Genomic DNA, 21,426 nt, shown 5'->3' with positions numbered 1-21,426 from the left:
TCTATTTATAGTGACATACTCTCAATTTTATAGTTAATAAATACTTTGAATCTAGATGCAAATAGTTGCTGAAATTTTTTTCAAGTAGCTGATCCTCCAAATAATAAAAGGTACTGTAAAATTAGGTGATTCAAAGTTTGACATATACTGGTCCTCATCATTTCACCCAGCAATTAATGTACAATTTAAAAAATCTTAAATAGTTTATAATCTCGATCTGTGCAATAAAGTCAAAGTGATTACTTTTCTGTTTTGATATTCTTCATTCAGTCATTTACTTGTCCCTCCTTTTATATATCCTCATCAAAGGCATGAACTGAGCATCTGTAGTCATGCTCTCCTATATCCACATGCGTCCCTCTAGCACGTGAGGTGTGATTAGTCTCAGTTGAAGTGTGCTATTTCCCCCCATGACTCAGCAGGTGAAGAATCCACCTCCAAAGCAGGAGATGCAGGAGACACGGGTTCAGTCCCTGGGTTGGGAAGACCCCTGGAGGAGGAAATGGCAACCCACTCCAGTTTTCTTGCCTGAAAAATCCCAAGGACAAAGGAGCCTGATGGGCTACAGTCCATGAGGTCCCAAAAGAGTGGACGCCACTGAGCACTCACATGTCATGGCTGGAAGATAAGCATTTTACACTGATTATCTGTTGAAATGATCATACTTTGGATCTATTGTGTTAAGTAAAATAAACTATTAAATTAATTCCTTTTTTATACATGACTACTAGGAAATTTAAGGTATCTATGGGTCTTACATGCTAACCTACAGGTCACAGTAAGTACTATGGTAGGTTTTGGAGAGTCTAAGATGAAAACTAGAGTGATCTGGTCTTTGAATAACTTAGTTTAGTGCTGAGGAGAAAAATCTGGAGTACTAATTCCAACGATAGTATTTTCCTGTGGCTTGACATTCAAAGCAAATGCCTTTTTTATTGTTCTCTTTGTTGAATCAGTTTTCCTAATATGTGAAAGTCATTTGATACTTGAAATCTACAAGACTCCCTGATTTGTCAGGACAGAGTTTGGATAACTTGGATGCTAAGTCAAGGTGGCCTGTGGTGCTAACCTCTTCTGGAGACCTTGTTACTACTGAGGACCTCAGACTCCTGGAGAGGCATTGGTAGCTGGTTGCCCAGCAATGGTTGCCTTTAAAATCGACATTTAACATCCCTACTCTGCTTCCCAGTCAATGTCAAGGCTGTTCAGGAACAGGGGTACACTCAGTTGTCCGGGAATAGAGTTATTCTCTGTGTGAGCCTAATTGGCCTGCACAGGGAGGGTAGCAGTAACTTTGGGCTCATTAGCACAATACTTCTACCGTTATTGATCTGGTTTAAATTGCTAATAGTGAGTACTCCCTCCTTAAAAAAGACACACCCTATGGAGAGCTCTCACTTTGTAAAAACAGAAATACCTTGCTCATGATAGATCATAACATCACTGGACCACGCTATTTATTTCCTGGAAACCTGAACTAGGTAATTTAGCTTACCAAGAAACAACTTTATTTCAGCCATAGTCACATGCTCTTTTTGTGCCCACCATAAACTATTTCAATTATTATTAGCAGTTTCTTTTTTTCATATGTTCCTCAGAATAGTTGAAAGTTAATTAATATATATTTGCACTTATATAAAACTCAATTTCAAAGACGGGTAAATAAATTTTTGACATTTCTACAATGGCATTGTCTTTATGACAACTCCGAAATGTTTTGCCTTTGGGAAAAAAATGGAGTTGGTACTTGGCAGTCATTAAGTCCAGTGCAGTCTTGTTAGGCTAGTCAAATCCATTTGCTTAGTGTATTACCCTCTTGTCTCCTCTCCCCAGCCAACTGCTTGATTGGCTACTGATTGGGATTGACTGACAAGTGTGACAAAGGCCACAGGGCCATCTCTTTGTGATGGGAATTAATGGCCCTGTAAATACAGCCCTTCACCTTCAATCCCTTTAAACGCCCAATGATTAACCTGAAGTATCTCAGATTTGCTTCTATTTTCATTTATTCCCCCTTTTACCATTGACATAAGGCCCCCACAAACAAGAGTACTTAGTGCTTTTCCTGTTTAGGTGGTCAACTTAAATATTATTTTCTGTAAATTTTGATTGAGAATGCTCATATTATCTTTTACTAAAATGTATACTTGGCTCCACAGTATAGAGTCAATTGTGTCATATTTCTGACATATAACCAACTTAATATGATTAGATTTCCACAGATATACTTACTAAGAATCATTGTTATAATATTAACTAGAAGAAGAAAATAATATTAAGCCCACAATTTACTCTTCTGCCCTTAGTGGATGCAATAATATATTATTTATTCTGGATCACCTTTGTTATTTGAGTGATTTCAAATCTCGTTTGAAGAAATTTTCTCGCAATGGTCAATAAGATAAGGTTTAGTTTCTCAGGATGAAATTTTTTACCAAAGTCTGATGTAAAATATATACAAATTAAATATTATTTATTTGTTTCATTGTAGTAAAAGTTGGTTGAGCTAGCCATTTTTCACAGACAGATAAAGTGAAGTACTTACTGAAAACTTTAGTTAAAACAGGCAAAAGCTCCTCCAAGTATCTTTTATATTCCAGTGGGAATAACATTTATATAACAATTATTTTAGAAATCCTGATCATTTAGAAACTCTATAATTGACTTCAATCAAATCAAAGCCCAATTTAGACTAAAGGTTTTTTAGAAAGTTGAAAATGAAAAATAAAAATTTTATGTATATAAAAATGAATGGGTTATATAAAAGCTTTGTCAAATTGCATCTTGAGAGTATTTTACATATAAATAAACATAATTGTATATAATAACATTTCAATTATAAGCAAAACATGAAGAGTGCAAGACTAAGTTGAAAAGCATGTAAACTGCCATGCTATCGAGGTGGTTAATAAAAGCAAAATTCTCATTAGAACCATGTTAAAACTTAATTAGAAAATAAGCTAAATAGTTAATTACATGAATCCACAAGCACTTATATTGTAGCTATCACTAGGTGAATTAAGAATGAATTACTAATATTTTCTATTGTTAATACATGGTTAATTAATGATTAAATAGTGTTTTACCGCTCACTCATTAATGATTTATTACAGTTACTTAAACAGTTTCCCAGATCTGAGTGTTTTAAATAGACGTTTTAAGATTACTTCCCAGGTTTACCTTCTTTCTAATGTACTGGTTACTACATTTTCTATTGTATTACTCTGATCTCCTTTCAACTATGAATATCAAATATCTTAACTACCTAATGAGTAAGATCTAATTCATTGGCTCACATGAATTCAACCAATAGAACTGAGTATGAAAAGAGGTACAGATCTTCTTGTGTCATTGACACGTTTTCTTAAACTGAGTCGGAGAAGGGACCACAGGATGTTAAACTCATGTAACCCAACTGGCTCCCCATCCTAGACTCTGCTCTCTGCTCCAGCATCTAAGTTGCCCTCATGCTGATGACAGTACTGCCCGAGAAGAGCATGCTGTCTAGATCTGTTTAGGTAAAGAGACCTTCGTTCTTGGTGGTCATTTATGGGACCAAAGCAGCCTTCTCTTGGCCATGTGGCCCAGGTCCAGGTGATGTATGTATGGCAAGGCATCCTGGTGGCAAGAGAAGCTTTCACTGTAAAGTTCATTTAGCGATGGCCCTCACCTTGAGATATAACAGTGATGGAGCTTATACGTGCTGGGGACTGATTCTTTAGATTCTTTATCACAAGTGTGCTTGTCATTGCTTCTGGATTTGCCTAGAGTCTTCCAGAATGTAATTATATCTTCTGATATGTACCTGACAACCAGATTGAGGTGTTTTCCTCCCATTTTGGAAAGCTACATGAAAATAGCTTCTGGGGTGTGACATTGCAATCTTAATGCTTGTCTTTATATAACTATTTGTCCTTATCAGGGGATTCTGTGGCTGCTAGGAGACTGTGTTTAGTCGATTTAGAAATGACAGTAATGCTCTGGAAATGGCTTTCCTCTTCTAAAAAATGACAGGTATGTGATGGGGTGAAACTACTAAAATTAACTCTCTTTCCTCCTCACCTCTCAAAAAAAAAAAAAGAGCTTTAAGAATATAGACTGTCAGAAGGAATGCATTTGTTTTACACTTGCTAAGGAAAGACAAGAGAAATCTAATTCTTACCACAATAGTCTTAGAAATAATGATAAGCCTTACCCGATGCAAACTTGACTATATTCCTGCACTGTGAGCCATTCTGCAATTCGCTGCTAAAAATCTTTTTTTAAAAAATCATGTTGTTTTGAAAACTTTATTTATTTGTGTCTGTCCTTAAAAAATGTAATATAAGTTCATGGAAGGTTGACTCCAGGACTCTAGGAATAGAGAAAAAAAAAAAAAACCTTTTGTGCAAAATTTAAATGGAGAAGTCACGATACTGTAGGATGGTTTATGTCTTCCCTGAAGAGAAAAATGTTAGCGATGGAACTGGAAATAGTTCAGAGTGGAGAAGAAAAATCAGGTTAAATATTGCTGATTAATGCTATTCGTTAATCATAGCCCGAAACTATCAAAGCTAATCCTGCTTACATATTTGGATCAAGAGACAACAATTTTAGAATTATAAAATTTTGTAATATAGATATAACTTTATATATATGTATATATAAATGCATATGGGATCGCAAAGAGTTGGACACGACTGAGCGACTGAACTGAACTGAACTGACATATATGGGCTCCCCTTGTGTCTCAGCTGGTAAAGAATCTGTCTGCAATGCAGGAGACCTGGGTTCAATCCCTGGGTTGGGAAGATCCCCTGAAGAAGAGAAAGGCTACCCACTCCAGTATTCTGGCCTGGAGAATTCCATGGACCACATACTCCACAAGGTCGTGAAGAGTTGGACATGACTGAGCAACTTTCACTTTTGTTTCACTTCATACATATATATACAATATATACACATATACTGAGTAATAAGAATTTAGTCATATGTAATAAAACAAAAAAGTTAATATTGCTGTATATTTCTAGACACTGATAGGAAAGAATCATATTTACCTTTACAATTTAAATGTTGCTTGGGGTTAGGATTTCAAAATGATTTCGCTAGCACCGATTGCCAGCACAGTTTTGCCAGATGTAACTTTAAGGAGATCAAACCAATTAATCCTGAAGGAAATAAACCCTAAATATTCATTGGAAGGACGGATGCTGAAGTTGAAGCTCCAATACTTCGGCCTCCTGATTCGAAGCACCAACTCATTGGAAAAGACCCTGATGCTGGGCAAGATTGAGGGCAGGAGGAGAAGGAAGTGACAGAGGATGAGATGGTTGGATGGCATCACTGACTCAATGGACATGAATTTAAGCAAACTCCAGGAGATAGTGAAGGACAGGGAAGCCTGACATGCTGCAGTTCATGGGGTCACAAAGAGTCAGACATGACTTAGCGACTGAACTACAATGTGAACTTAAAAAAAGTTCTTTGCATCTCATTAACTGTCAACCTCTGATGAAGTAGGGATTGAACATTTGGAAACATAAAGCAACATACAGAAGAGACGGAAAAGAGAAATAAAAGCTAGGATTGTTTAAAATGTTTTGCATTTTAAACTAGCCTGAAGCAAATGGGTATCAGTCTGTGATAACTTTTGAAGATCAATTTAGAAAACTTTGTTTCATGATATCAGTGGACATTTCCATCATTCACTAAGATGGTGTCTTGAGTTGTGGAATCAAGTTTCATTTACTCACTAATTCATTCAGTGATTTTTGTTGGGTATCTGCTACATGATGGGCTCTGGACTGAGCAAAGGCAGGAAAGTCTATTTGAAAATGAAACCAACACTTTCAAGAACAGTGACAATATTGTAGAATTCCAGACAAAGTTAAAATGACTCAGTAGCAAATCAAAAAGTTGAGTTTCCTAGCAAAACATCAGTAGTCAAATGTCTCTTCATATTTTTTCTTCTTTTATTATTATAATGACCTACAATGAATCTGATAAAAGTGATTTCAGGTATTGGCAGGCCCACTATAGGAGATGAGAGTTCGATCGCTGGGTCAGGAAGATCTCCTGGAGAAGGGAATGTCTACCCACTCCAGAATTCTTGCCTGGAGAATTCCATGTACAGAGGAGCCTGGTGGCCTACAGTCCATGGGGTTGCAAAGAGGCAGACATGACTGAAAGACTAAGCATACAAAGGGCGGATAAGGGTAAGGATAAAGATATCCTTATCCTGGCCAAGGATAAGTCCTCCAACAGTAACCTCAGAGAGATGAGGTTCGGCCCGGTTCAAGGGAAAAGTGGACTAGAGTTCTAGGGGATGCAGGTCTCCATTTCAGAAACAAAGACGTTAGATCTCTTGTTTCAAGTATCTAGTCCTTTTTTGTATTGCTCCTCATAGTACTAAACTACTGTGTGCTTTGTGTGAGGGTCTTCTTCTTTGAGAAGAAATGGCACCCTTAAATGCCATCTTCAGAAGAATCAACTATGACCAAGTGACCAGGCATGATGAAAGAGAAAGGGATCAAACATGTTTCTTAGATTCTTATTTGTCTTTAGTCTGAAAAATATAAAGCTTTACAAGTTTGAGGCTAAATTGCATTTTCAATAATAACTAGGTGGGTACAAGTGGAGGATTTTTATCCTGTCATCCCTGGAACCATATAGAACCTATAGATAGGTTTTAAATAATCTGTGGACCCCACTGTATTTATGCAAAATTTTGAATGCATGTGTATTTTTCAAGGAAGGGTCTACAGCTTTCATCAGATTTTAAAGTGTCTGTCCCTCCAAATTTAAGGGCAATTGCCTTTAATGAATCATCTGAGTGACAAGGCTATTACATTAAGATGTAGTTCTCTTAATTCTTGAATTTCAAGCCTTTTAATATGGAAGTGTTTCCTTCAAGTTAAGACTATGCAAAATCTGGTCAATACCTGCTCTGATCCGATGAAGTTGAGAATAGAAAGCTTTCATTTGCACAAATTCATTTCCGTATTCTGCTCTACCTAGGTATGTGGACATGGCCAGAAAGTCTTCCCCATTGAGGGATAAGAAAAGAAAGTTTTAAAGTCCTGTTTCATTTTGCTGATAGGCTCCATGACCTAAGATAATTTCTTTGTTTTTATTTATGTACTTGCCAAGTGGCTCAGTGGGTAAAGAATCTGCCTCCAATGTGGGAGACTTGGGTTCAATTCCTGGATCAGGATGATCCCCTGGAGGAGGACATGGAAACCTACTCCAATATTCTTGCCTGGGAAATCCCATGGACAGAGGAGCTTGGCTGGCTTCAGTCCATGGGGTCCCAAAGAATGGGACATGGCTGAAGTGACTGAGCACACATGCACGCGTAGACCTTTATATCACTTTCTAAACTTAGCACAGTTTTAATGTTTCCTGGGCAACTGATCATGAAAAAATTTCCATCTTCAAGTAGGGGTAAAATAACTTGTCTATTTCTATATCTCTCAGTTATGGATAACTGCAGTTTGTTCTTCTATCAGTGTTTTTAGTGACCTCACCCTCGCTATCTGAAAACTTCACACAGTAATATTTTATTCTATCCCAAAGGCACCATATGTCACCTCCCACCTTCCTAAGATAGACACTAGGTGCCAGCAAATGGCAGGCTCTCAGTAGGTAAAGTTGAATCTAATGATCTTTGGCATGTCTAAATGCAGTTTAAGAAAAAAAAGTTTTTCTATGAATAAAAGATGTGGCAAAGTCAGTCATGTTAAGATATCATTTTTAAGCCCATAATTGTGAGCATAAATGAAGGCTTTCCTATAAGAGTAAGGTACTTGGATTTTACTTAATAAGTGATCTTATGTATAAATTAGTGGATCCAATCAGATTAAAATTATATATAGATATGAAAAACAACAAACAAAATAAAACATTTTACAACCAACACATCATTTCTTGGGCTAGACATGATGGAATGTATTCATTCTGGCACTGAGCTTTGACAAGTGTGGTTATGCGTAAGCATTCTAGAAAAGAAGGCAGAGAGTATATTTATTCCAGTCTAAATTATGTCCCCAGATAGGATGGTGGTGACTGAATTTATCACATCCACCCATGAAATTTCCATTAAAGTTATCAGATATAGGCAAAAAGCTCAAATTACTTGTAGGTACAATACTTTAACAGGGGAAGTCCAGATGGAACTTTTATAGATTCACAAATAGCATGGCTCACTGTACTGGAATGCTGGGTCCAAATGGCACATCCCTTTTGAGGTTACAGTTTAGAGTAAAACAGACTTATTAATAATCAATGCACTCATATGACCAAGAATGTTATCAGCTCGTCCAAGATGGAAAACAACAGGAAACTTAAGCCAAGACTCATTTTATTTTTGCCCTTCTTACTATATGCATTGGAAAAGAACCCCATTGGCCCTTTTTTAGCTAGTAATGTCTAATGCAGGAAGACAGGAATAAGCAGAGTAGAAAGCACCTGTCAGCTCTATTTCCCACTCTCCTTGATTAGCATGAAACATTAATAGGGCTTTCAGAAATTCTGGCCTGAAATGGGCTTTGCCTGAGAACGTGTCTGTCTTTACTGCATAAAAGCCACTGTCATTTAAAAAAGGGCAGATAACTAAAGAAGACTCTTTCTTGAAATTTATATCTTTTTTTCATACAATGACAAATTATTTTAATAATGGGAATCACATACAGTGCCATTTGTATAATGTTTCCCATAAAATTCCCCCATTAAATTTGCTCCTTTACTTGACTCATCTCTTTTTTTAAAAGAATGACACACACAAAATGATACATCAGGCTTTCTGATAAAGAATTGAAAATGAACATACAGTAATGGGTTAACATACATTTTAATAAAATCTTCATTGTTGTGCATTTCACTTTTCGATACTGAAAACGAAGGATGTTCCAATAACCTTGGGCAATGCCTAAGGAGAAAACAAATCATGTGGTGGTGAACTATTTTCACCTATGTGTTCCTCTACAGGAAAAATATTCATAAATACCAAAGAAAATCAGATATGCTCCAAAAAATTGTATTCAGTCTTAATACTTCTTGCTGTATACTGTATATCACTATATACTAAAAATAAAACCAAAAAAAGCTTTAGGGATTTCTAGAATTTTTTGAAAGTTTAAGTGTATTGTTAATTTTCATCAAAGGTGAGCGTCAGATTGCTTTCCATTCTCCAAAATGGCCACAAAAATAAAAAGATATAATGAGATTCAAATAAGAAGGTCATAGACCACAAAATATAGCTTTCAGTCTCTTAATAAAAACTTTGCTCAGATTTGTAATTTGAGACTTGAGTTTTTAGGTTTGGAAACTTTTGATTGGAGTTGAATGCTTGTTATATTTATGGAGTCATTAGTTTACAAAGAAATATGCACGTTAGGGTGGCTGTCCTTACATTATGTGAGTGTGTCAGCCAGCAGCCCCCTACATTCTTGCATCTGATTTCCTAAGAGGGCAAAGACAGGAGAGAACTGCCCTAGGTGAAATGAAGTGTCTACCAGAATTTTATCAAAAAACAACACTTTGTGGAAACATCATGCCGACTGCCCCACTTTCACCACCCAGCTGTAATGGGGCAGCCCCAAATTAAATGAGGTGAAAATCACAGATGTGTTTCCAATTTCTTTCTGGTGATTCTGTAAGTGCGCAACTCCCTCAGCATCTTACAGGCAGATTCAGTAGGCACTGATGACAAGCAAAGTTAAAAAATAATGTACTATCGATTCAGTTAAGGAAAGCTGTTATTTAAAATATTGTGAGCACTTTCCATCCTATTAAGAAACATTGTTTTAATCAGGTCTCAGAAGGAAGCTGCTGATAATATTGCTCTCAAACCAAGATGAGGAGCGAATGCAGGGAAGGAAGGCAGAAAACACACACACACACACACACTAAGAAAGTCAAATCTTATCCAAATGATATTGTACAAGACCCTGTGAACTGAGTCATAAACCTGTGGAGACTATAGAATGCATCCTGGAAGTCTACAGTGCTTTTTTTCCTCTTCCAATCAATCTTTTGTTTCATGCATAAACAAACAAAGTATGTAAAGGGTACCTATCCGATCTCTGTGTATCCTTGTAAAGCAAGTCTGTGCTCAAGACACGTAATTCAGTCTATAAAGCAAGACACACCCTTCAGTGACTCTGACAACTGAAGCTGACTTTCAGAGCTGGGACCCCAAGGAGGAACTCTTCCAATCATAAGTCCCAATAAATCCCTGAGTGACATTACCTAGTGTCCTAATTGTCAGGAAGGCAAGTGAAGATTTTTCAATATAGCATTAAATCCTTTCCTAGTCCTAAGGAGACACATGAAAACCTCATGTATTTAAAATACTAACATGAAAACAGGTTGTGAATAACAACCAACGAACTTCAAATTATTATCACGAAGAGGGAGGGGACCAGGATTGGGCACACGTACATCTCCAGTTAAATGCTAATCAATAGGTCTATAGGAACATAAAGCTTAATTCCAGAACTATTAATGTGGAGCAATAGAATAAAAGGAATAATGCATATTCACTGTCCATGCTGCAGTTTTCTAGTAAAAATGCATTGCACTCTGCTAGCTTGTCAATCTTTAATAGAAACTCATCAATTATTTGTAGGCAGGAGATTGAAATGGCTAATAGCTCAAATATATTCCTCCATTTCATTGCATCAGTAGCTCTAAATTAATGCCTACCTTTTTTCTCCTCAAATTAAGTTTTTCTCAAAAAATAAAATGGAAATGATGCTTTCTTTTAGCATACATTTAGCATACAGGTAAATGAGTAAACATTAGCTATTGTCCCCTGACTGTTAAAAAACAAAAACAGATTTTTTTTTTTTAGCAAGCAGATGAATGTCCAAAAAGAAAAGAAAGAAAACAAAAAAACCATGTTTGTATTTTTTCGACATTAAAATCCTTAGAGCAATCCAGCTTAACAGAAATTTCATAAAAGAAACACAGCAAAGACAAGCCTCCAAACTTACTTGGCTTCCTTCATATGACTGACATCACCTGATAACCTTACTACGCCAAGTATATATCAAAATAACATGTCATTGAAATGCGGAGTGTTCCCCATAAAACAAAGTCGACTCAATTCTACCTAATTAAAAATGAAGCTTCTCTGACATTAATAGGCAGTAAAGCAAATTTATAGGCAGACACAGAACATTTCACTCAAAAAAGTTAGCCTACAACTTGAGAGAAGACAGCTTTTGCCAATCACATGCCAAGTAGCTACCCTCTCTGACCCCAGTCATCTCTTAGATAGCGGATACTGGCATTCTTCGCACATCAGAAATACGCCAGCAGAGACCATTCATGAGGGAAATAGGAAAGCAAGTCACATCTGAGCAGGCAACGAATGCTCCCAAACCTTGACCCATTCCATGCAACAGTCAGTGAACCGCGCGCACCCAGCACCCAGCCCCATGAGAAGCAACGCACGCTGCAGGTAACTCTCATCTACTCCCTGTCCTGCTACAGGGTGCTCTGCGCCCTGCACACAAGCAGGTTTAAAAAATAAATAAATAAAAGGAGATTTGCATTCTCATTACAAGCTAGTACCCGCACAACAGCACAGAACAGATGACACACTTACTGTAATGTCCCATGAAGCAAAGTTCCCATCTAGAGAGAGGCACTGTTTGCATTATTCCACTCCCTGAAAAAGGGTTAACCATTATGAAGAAACATTATGCCAGACATTAGCAGACAGCCTACTTAGAGATTACATTTTTCCATACATGATAAATCCTGGGTAAACCTGTTTTTCTTTTTAAACACCTTGCAGAATGAAGCCTAGCACTGCATCTAGTTGCCAAAGCACAATCAATATGGAAGGAGCGGTATTTTATGATTGGAGAAGTTGTTGTGTTTTTGGTGGTGAAATTCATTATTTAGTATCTGAACCCTCAGCATTTCAGTATCATTTATTCATAAAGTCCCTTTTTGCCAGGAGGAAATGGATACAGCTGTAGAGAGAGAGAGAGAGTGCGTGAGAGAGAGGGAGAGAGAGAGAGAGAGGGAGAGGGGTGAGACGGATTGATGATATTGATCAGGTACCATCTTGAAACAAAGGCTAGGTGCTCTATTTTAGTTGACAACTGTGACACATAAAAAACAAGCAAGAGAGGGGGAAGGCTAGGGCCTTGAACACCACAGGCTTTAAAAAGCGTTTGAAGAAACCATTATGACAAGCAGGTCTAGGGAAGCTGCTGCAAAAATGTATTCAGAAGAGTCATTAAAAAATGATGCTTTGTTTGCCTTGTGAATATGAGGTTTCCAGCTCGCTGCAGCACTCGCTGCTACAGAGGAAATGAGGAGGTCTGTGCACGGCAGTTACCTTACTTTCTTTCTTGGGGGGTAGGGGATGAGAAAGGGGGCAGGAAGGGGCTTATAGAAGGAAGATCCAACATATTCTTCCCTTTGAGCCTAAATATATTTCTCTGGGTCAGAATTCTCTGGGATGTTTCTCATTACCAATGGCTCTCCCAAAAGTTGACTAATTTTTTTTTATCAGAATTATTCATTTCTCATGAAACAGTTGAATAATTTAAACACCTTCGAAGGAGTTAACTAACATCATGGCTTCCTTGTATGGTTTTTAGTATGGAGAGTGTAGAAAGAAATATTATTTGAGTAGCATGCAGCTTCTGGCATCAGATCAGACAGTATTTCCTCTTGTCCAATCATCCACACAGATGGATGCCACAGGGGCTAATCAAAATTAGGCCAGGATTCATTATTTGCTCAATCTGAACAGAAGCCTGGAGATATGAGTGACTTCTGAACTCCAGGAGATGATGTTCGACTGTAGGTTTTGTGGGTATCTGTCCAGACATCGGTGTGTATTTTAACAAAGAAAGCATCTTGGAGGCTGTCCAAATCAACCCAGGAAGGGCCTTCTTTGGAGTTCAGGGGAAAACATCTCATGACATTAACGATCATAGTGATACCAACTGCTTCTGGGCAACTAGACCCAAGGAAGGCATTCCTAGCTCTCCTCCAATGCCCTCCTGCCCAGGACAGATCTAATCGCTGTTGTTGTTTGGTCACTCAGTCGTGTCCTACTCTTGGCGACCCCATGGACTGTAGCCTGCCAGGCTTCGCTGTTCATGAGATTTTTCTAGGCAAGAATACTGGAGTAGGTAGCCATTTTCTGCTCCAGGGGATCATCCCAACCCAGGGATCGAACCTGCATCTCCTGCATTGGCAGGTGGGTTCTTTACTGCTGAGCCACCAGGGAAGCCCAGATAAGATCTAATAGAGGAAGGGAAAAAATTAGTTGGTTTTGAGGGATCAAAATGATTTTGCACAGTGTTCCTTTCCCTGGAATTGGGGTGACCAGGAAGGAGGAGAAAGGTCATTTTTTCACTCTCCTCTTCAGTTACCTTATGGGTATTTACCAAAATCAGAATGCAATAGCTATATGAAGTCCTGTTTTCTAAATTGGCATCTTGGAGAGGGTGTGGAGAAAAGAGAACCCTCCTACATTATTGGTAGGAATGTAAATTGGTACAGCCATTGTGGAAAGCAATATGGAGGTTCCTTAAAAAAAACTAAAAATAGAGTTACCATATGACCCAGCAATCCCACTCCTGGGCATATATCTAGGAAAAACAAAAACTCTAATTCAAAAAGATACATGCACCCCAGTGTTCATTGCAGCAATATTTATAGTAGCAAAGACATGGAAGCAAGCTAAGTGTCCATTGGCAGATGAATGGATAAAGAAGATGTAGAATATATACATATATTTATATATGTATGTGTGTGTATATATATCTATGATGGAATATTACTCGGCCATAAAAAATGAAACTGTAATTTGCAGCAACATGGATGAATCTAGAGATTATCATACTAAGTGAAGTAAGTCAGACAGAGAAAGGTGAATATTATATGATATCACATATGTGGAATCTTTAAAAATGATACAAATGAATTTATTTACAAATCAGAAATAGGCTTACAGACATAGAAAACAAATTTATGGTTACCAAATGGGAAAGCGGCAGGGAAAGTATAAGTTGGGAATTTTGGATTAGCATATACACACTGCTGCTGCTGCTGCTGCTGCTGCTGCTAAGTTGCTTCAGTCGTGTCCGACTCTGTGCGACCCCATAGACGGCAGCCCACCAGGCTCTTCCGTCCATGCGATTTTCCAGGCAAGAGTACTGGAGTGAGTTGCCGTTGCCTTCTCTGATATACACACTACTGTATTTTAAATAGATAAATAACAAGGACCTACTGTATACTGCTGAGGACTATAATCAATATCTCATAAAAACCTATAATGGAAAATAACCTGAAAATCAATATATATATATACACACATACACACATACATATATAACTGAATCACTTTGCTGTATACCTGAAACATTATAAATCAAGTATACTTCAATTAAAAAAGCAAAAAGTAAATAAATTGGCATCTCTGTGTGACCTTGGGAAAGTTCCTTAACTTCTATGAACCTTAGTTCCTCATACCAAAACTGAGAAATAACATCATAGGCTTTGTCGCTGAAACTCAATGAGATGTGTTTAAGAGTCTAGAATGGTACTTTGTATAGACTATCAATATCTGAGAGTTGCTATAAATTCTGTATATTAATACTAGCAAAGAAACATTTTTTGATTATTATTCTTAAAAGATTACTCTTTCCATATTGTTTTCTATTTAAATAAAATATGTAGAAAAGAGAGATGGCATATCTAGCATTTAGTTCAGTGCAGGAGAAGAGATTCCAGGAGGAGAATTAGCAATAAATAAAAACAATGAGATGGTTTCTAAACACAAACTGGTTTCCTGGATTCTACTGTTTCTTCTCAAGTTGTTTTCAGTAAAATCACAGTGATGTGAAATACTCTGTCCAAAGTTTTCCTTTGATTGTAATGTTTTTTCAAAATCAAAATAATTGGAATGAAATCTACAAGTTAATTCCATCCATTTGCATATATTTCCAAAGTTTCTAAGGAATATTTTACTTGTTAGATCCAACTAACACTGGAGCAGGAATGCAAATGCTTTTGTATCCTAATTTTTGAGATAAACCAAATCTCAGGGTGCATGATTTTCTTAAAACAAAAATGAGTTTACTCAAAAATGAATAAAAAAAATTTAGAGCTCAGATGTTTAAAGCTTTTCTGCCACTATGTTCATCCATTCATCTATCCCCACTATCCATGAGGCGTGAATTTATGTTTTCTGGTTGTGAGTTAGACACTGTTATGTATTATGACAATATGAAAGCTAATTGTAATTCCTGAGAATGTCAATAAATTCTGGAGATAGGTGTTATCTCAAGTGATCACTTAGTATTTTTAGGTCTAAGACATCAAAGTGGTTGCTATATTCATGTGGTCAATGAAATCTCCAAGAGAAATGCTATCACCCATTGATATGTTTTAGGTTTCCAAAGGAGTTTCTCTGAATAGCATCTTTCCTTTGATAGGGATTGAAGAGGCCTTACTTTATAACATAAATAAAACTTACAATCTGCAGGAACAGAAGAAAATCTTTCTATCTGAGGACAGACTCACTCCCAAGTAGAACGGAGATGAAGATGCAAAATTGATCAGTCCCAGCAAACCATCAGTTGCTAGGTTTTCCCAGATACAGAATAAGCAAAGAAACACAAGATGGTTTAAGGAAAATCCATTCTGATGGAAAACATGAGTGGGGAAATGAGAGTCCCCTTAAGAACAGTAGGAATCTGAGGCTCCTAAAAATCAATCCTAAAAATTCTTAATGAAAACTCTTTGTCTATCAGTCGTCAACACCTGTTGAAACTTCTGGTCTTAGAAGGCATGTTGAATATATGGTAAAGTCAGTCTATTCTCCAACAAGTCATAAAATGTGTGTTTAAAATGGAATCAATAAATATATGACTGTATCTGAAAACAGTAAAGGCAATTCTGGCTGAAGAATTGAGAGATTAATAAATCCCCCAAAGTGGGAAGTAGATATGCATAGCTAGCAGTAAACCAAGGTTGCAACCACTGACAAAAGCCTTTCCTGTGTACATATACACCAAAGTCTAAGAGCTCACAGGACATATTTGTTGCAGAGGGCAAGTATGTAATGAAGACAGCTAACCTTCCAGGAGGGCCAACACAGCGGAAGAGTGGTAAAAACCCCAACAAATGAAAAAACAAGCACGTAAGCATAGAACATGTGGTGTGAATAGAATACCCAGAGGAAACTTAAAGAAATATGCTTCATATAGTCAGAGATAAAGAAGTAAATCTCATCCGTAACACAAAATAATAGATAATAATAGGCATATCAATGTCCATATAGTATATCGTTGTTGAAATAATATTCAGCAAATAGACAATGAAAATGTTTGCCTTTAAGATTAAAATTAAGTGAAATGAAATTACAAAACAAAAAGTCGTCTAGACTAGAACGCAGGATTTATGAGGACAGGGGTTTTTGTTTCATGTGATCACAGCTGTACCACCAGTGCCGAAGAGGCACACCTCGAATGTAGGTGATTTGTTAAGTGAAATAATGAAGGAACTCCCAGCTTCTTCCATCCTTTTTGTCAGAGAAGGGTCTTCAACTGTGCTCTTCTTGTATCTCCATTCTTTCCATCTGCACTTTCTCTTCCCTGTCCGCTGATAAACAGATTTAACTAACAATCTAACTAATGCTTCTTTCAGCTTGAGTGCCTCCCCCTAATTGTTTCTGGAATTTCATTCATGGAAATGCAAGCTTCATCTGTTGCTTCAATTTGGGGTTCCATTTATCCACAACTCTCTGTAGTCTCTTCCTTCCAGTCAATCATTTTTTTCAGTGCTCTTATTTACTGACATTTTTGCAGCTTTTTACTGTGTTGATTGTTCTTGTTTTAATTGCTGTCTCTGGATCTTGTGTCGTTTCTCTTCACTTCTAACTCTGGGTCTATTCTTCTTTTTGTGACTGGCTTCTGCTTCTCTGACTACTCCTTAAATATCCAAGATGCCATCTTCAATTCTCTTACCTTTCACTCTAAAAGCTCTATTCAGGTGCTCTCAACAAATCCTTAGCTTCAGTCACTAACTACAATACACAGTTCTTAAATTTATGTTCCCTGCCTGAAGCCTTTTCCTGAATTCTGGTATTATATTTCTCACCAGTGTACTGTCCAGTTGAAGAAGAAGAATGTGATACAGACAAGACAAGCTGTGATTATGGCCATTGAAGGAAGAAAACGGTTATGGGTTACTCCACTTACTAGCTATGTGATTTTCAAACGTTATATAGGAAGAATAGTAATACCTATTTGATATGGCTTTTGATTAGATTAAAATTCAATGTAACATTTAGAACAAAGTCTAGAACTGAGTCATCAATAGGCACCTGCTGTTATTATTACTATTAACTTTTTTAGCACATAAGCAAGGACTTGAGATCATATGAAGTTTCAGGTAAGGCTTCCTGGAGGAGGTTATCTGTGTGCTGAATTTTAAAGAATGAAGAGAAGATGAAATCAGTTGAAGGAGGGTAGGAAGGACATTTCAGGCTCTGGAAACAACTTACATAAAACAAAAGATGGAATCATATGCTATGTAGGATAAAATAAAGCAGGTAGATATTTCTACAGTATAAATTTTAAGGCAGAAAATGATCAGAGATAAAACTAGAAATTACATAAATACCAGGTCGTGGTGAGTCTTGCATGCCATACTAAGAAGTGTGGTTGTTTAAAAGTTGATTTTTAAACATGAAAGTGAAAGTGTCAGTCACTCAGTCATGTCCAACTCTTTGTGACCCCATGGGCTGTAGCTCACCAGGCTCCTCTGTCCATGGACTCCTCCAAACAATAATACTGGAGTGGGTAGCCATTTCCTTCACCAGGGGATCTTCCCAACCCAGGAATCAAACTCAGGTCTCCTGCATTGCAGGCAGATTCTCTTTTCTCCTCATTCTAGATGGAATCACTTTAGCAGCACGTGGTAAAATGCCATTAAGACAAAAAAAATTTTAAATCAAAAAGTAAGACATAAATTATGAGAAAACCTGCAAGGACTGTGTTCATAAGTATGGCATCTCCTAGGAACTCCCCTAAAACAATGGGAAGTTTTGAAGGATGATGGAGGTGCCACACCAGTTTACCTGGGGCAAAGTCTGAGACATACTGATGATAACCATTTCTGTGGATGGATCAAATGCAGGTTACACTATTAGCTCTAATGTGTCCAAATGTAATAAATGTGATTATAGAACTGTAAGTACAAAGGGGACAAAAAGAAAGAAAGGATTAGAGGGGCAGAAACAGAACATCAAGCAGGTGTGCAATTCTAAACTGTACTTAATGAACATCTATCGTGGTTAAAACACAGTGAGAAATACAGAGAGGTGGTATAAAATGAAGCTTAAGCACAGCCTGGGAGTCACTGAGAAAGGCATTTACTGTCTGGCCAACAATTTTTAGTTTTCTTCCATATGGGTAACAGAAATTGGTATTTTATCATATTTATTGGTTTCTGAATGTGTTTTATTTATTGTTATGGAATAATGGAATGAAAGAAATGAAATTACTATGGAGATACATAAAATTAAATGCTGGAAATTGTATTTGAATTCATATCTACATTTTCTGATTATATGTATTAGGTAGCAGATTTAAATCTCCTTCACTTCAGGAAATAGGAGAAAGAGAATACCAATCAGATGAGAACTGAGGTCTTAACGTTAAAATGTGTTTTACAATATATTCACTACATTTGTAACTGACCCATGTAATAGGTTGACTGTGTTTATTGCAGTTATTAATTCGGAATGTCTACAACATTAGGGTGAAGTAAGATGTCAAAACCATTTAGTGAAGTCTATATTCTGATTAAGAATATGTGTGCTGAGTTCTGCATTCATTCAAAGTAATCACAAGTAATAATAATCCATCTTATGTTTATACATCATATTTAATCGTGAGAGAGTCCAGAGCTTTTGGTAAACTAAAATTATTTCAGTGTTCAACTATAACAATAATCGTACTGAGTGAAATAGCATAATAGACACTACAGGAACCTGAAAAAATCTTACATATGCATGCGTTCAAAATCTATGTTTCAAAATAAATACTGTGAGTTCAAACTAATGATCTTGTTTATATACAGAATAAAATCTTAGAATCACAGCATCTTAATAAAGCAAGAAGAGACCTTGGTGATCACCTTTTCCAACATTTCATTTTACAGATGAGGAAACTAATTTCTACAATTTTGATTTCTTGCTAGTTCCTACTAAATTGCCAAATTATCTTCATGCCATTGCTTGTAAACATAATATATTGTTCACTAAAGTGATATGAGATGTAGGTACTATTGAATTTGTATTACTACCAATCAGCACCACCAGCACCCAGTTCAGAAAATTCAGATCTTAAAAGCTCCAAGTATAAACTACTCAAGATGGTGCCAAGTTCATTGCCAAGAGGAACCTCTAAATGAGAGGCAGAAATGGGTTAAGGGCTGATGGGAGTAGTATAAAATTTGAGTCCTTTCCCATCTGTGTGCTTCCTCCCTAAAACTGTGCTTGCCATTCTTTATTCCAGGGAAAGAGTTGATGACAAACTCTTTGTCATCCTTTGGAGGGTCCAGAGACTCTCCAAAAGACATAATGCCACATAGGTTATTCCAGCATTTGAATTGGGAATACTTTTTAACACCTGATTTCATCCACCAGCTCTGCCATGTTAAGGGCAGGTTCTGAAATTGGAAGAACTATCCAACTACACTGGCTAATTTTAGGCAACTTCTCCCCCCTGCTTCCTGCCTTACTTTTTTCAATAAAAATGTTGATTCGAAGTCCTTTTATGAACCTCTGGCTACATTTAAGGTTTTATCATCTCTTCCTCAATTTTTTTTTTTTGCATATTTAGATCCTTCCTATTCTAAAGATCCCAACTCACAATCCCTGTTATGTATTGACCACCCCAGCCAGCACCGATGGATCTAGTCTTTCTATAATCTCAGGGTATTTTTTCTCTATCTTACTTTATGTGATCATAATCTGTTGCTTATCTGTGTCCTGGGAATGTTTTTGTCTGTTTAAATTCAGTTATAAACTCCTAAAGGACAAAAACCTGTTTGTCTTTCATATTTCTCCGATGCCTACCAGCATCCAAAGACATTCCTGGCCCTCAATAAATACATTTTGATACTAAACCATGAATTTTGCCTACCCTGCTTAGCTAAAGACTCTATATAGTGACATATTCCTAAGAATCAATATTCCAACATTTTAGACTGGTATAAACATGTCTATCAGTGGTCATTTTGATTAAAATCATTTTCAACTATTAATAATTTTTCTATTGACTGTACAGAGTTAAAGTCATAGATCCACAGTGCTTGAAACTCCTAGAAAAGCGCTTCCTTGAAAGTACATTAAAAGAAAACTTTTTTCTTTAAAAAACAATCAATAAATATTTCATGAATGAAGAAGAACCATTTTATTAATTATTCCCATGAGCCTGCAGAAAGGCAGTGAAGTGAAAAGTCAGAAACACAGGCTTTGCATTTAGATGGACAAGAGAGGAGGTTGCAGTTCTCTTATTTATCATCCTTGGGAATGTTACCTTGCTGGAATATATGTCCTTATAAAATGGGAAGCATTATATGTCTCTCATTGGGTTTAAGAAACTTAAATAAAATTAAAAATGAAATTACTTAGTTCACAGTATCTCAAGTATCTGTTGAGCCAAAATTCAGATTGACACAGTAAAGGAAGGAGAAGGTGAGACGAGTTGAGAGAGTAGCATTGAAATGTATATGTAACCATGTGTAGGTATCCCATTAGATACCTAATGGGAAGTTGCCATGTAGCACAGGGAGCTCAGCTCCATGCTCTGTGATGACCTAGAGGGGCGGGAAGGAGGTTCAAGAGGGAGGGGATATATGTATACTTGGGACTGATTCACATTATGGTATGGCAGAAACCAACAGAGCATTATAAAGCAATTATCCCCCAATTAAAAATAAAAAAAAAACTCAGATTGAATTTCTAGCTCTGCATGCTTAACATGGGAGTTTGTAACACCACTACATCAGCAAAGTCTACATAGAACACAAATGCACTGATATCTCATTTATATTGGTGTCCATGGAGAAAGAGAACTTGGGAAGAGAAAGGTTTGTTTAATGCCTCAGTGGAAGATGAGAAGAGGGGAAGAGGAGTCCAGCAGGCTGTCTGTTTATCACAGAGAGAGAGAGATAGAGTGTGTATGTGTGCAGGAATGCTCTGTCACTCCCTCTTGTCTGGTTCTTTGCAACCCCATGGACTATATAAACTGCCAGGCTCCTCTGTCCATGGGATTTCCAGCAAAATACTAGAGTGGATTGCCATTTCCTTCTCCAGGGGATCTTCCCAGATCAGAGCAGAACCCAGGTCACTTACGTCTCCTGCATTGGTAGCTGGATTCTTTACCACTGGGCTAT

At 37.0% G+C, this 21,426-nt stretch overlaps 1 long non-coding RNA gene across 1 annotated transcript in view; it reads right to left on the bottom strand.

Moving 5' to 3' along the window:
* Positions 1–4,223: 4,223 nt before the first annotated feature.
* Positions 4,224–21,426, bottom strand: part of LOC132346782 (uncharacterized) — a 40,236-nt gene continuing 23,033 nt past the window's right edge. Inside the window, exon 4 of the long non-coding RNA XR_009496734.1 lies at positions 4,224–4,353. This is a non-coding gene — a long non-coding RNA (uncharacterized lncRNA). The remainder of the gene's footprint in view (positions 4,354–21,426) is intronic.

The sequence above is a fragment of the Bos taurus genome, chromosome 12 (assembly GCF_002263795.3).
Source record: "Bos taurus isolate L1 Dominette 01449 registration number 42190680 breed Hereford chromosome 12, ARS-UCD2.0, whole genome shotgun sequence".
In the NCBI taxonomy this organism is placed as follows: domain Eukaryota; kingdom Metazoa; phylum Chordata; class Mammalia; order Artiodactyla; family Bovidae; genus Bos; species Bos taurus.
This window is presented reverse-complemented; position numbering and strand designations above follow the sequence as displayed.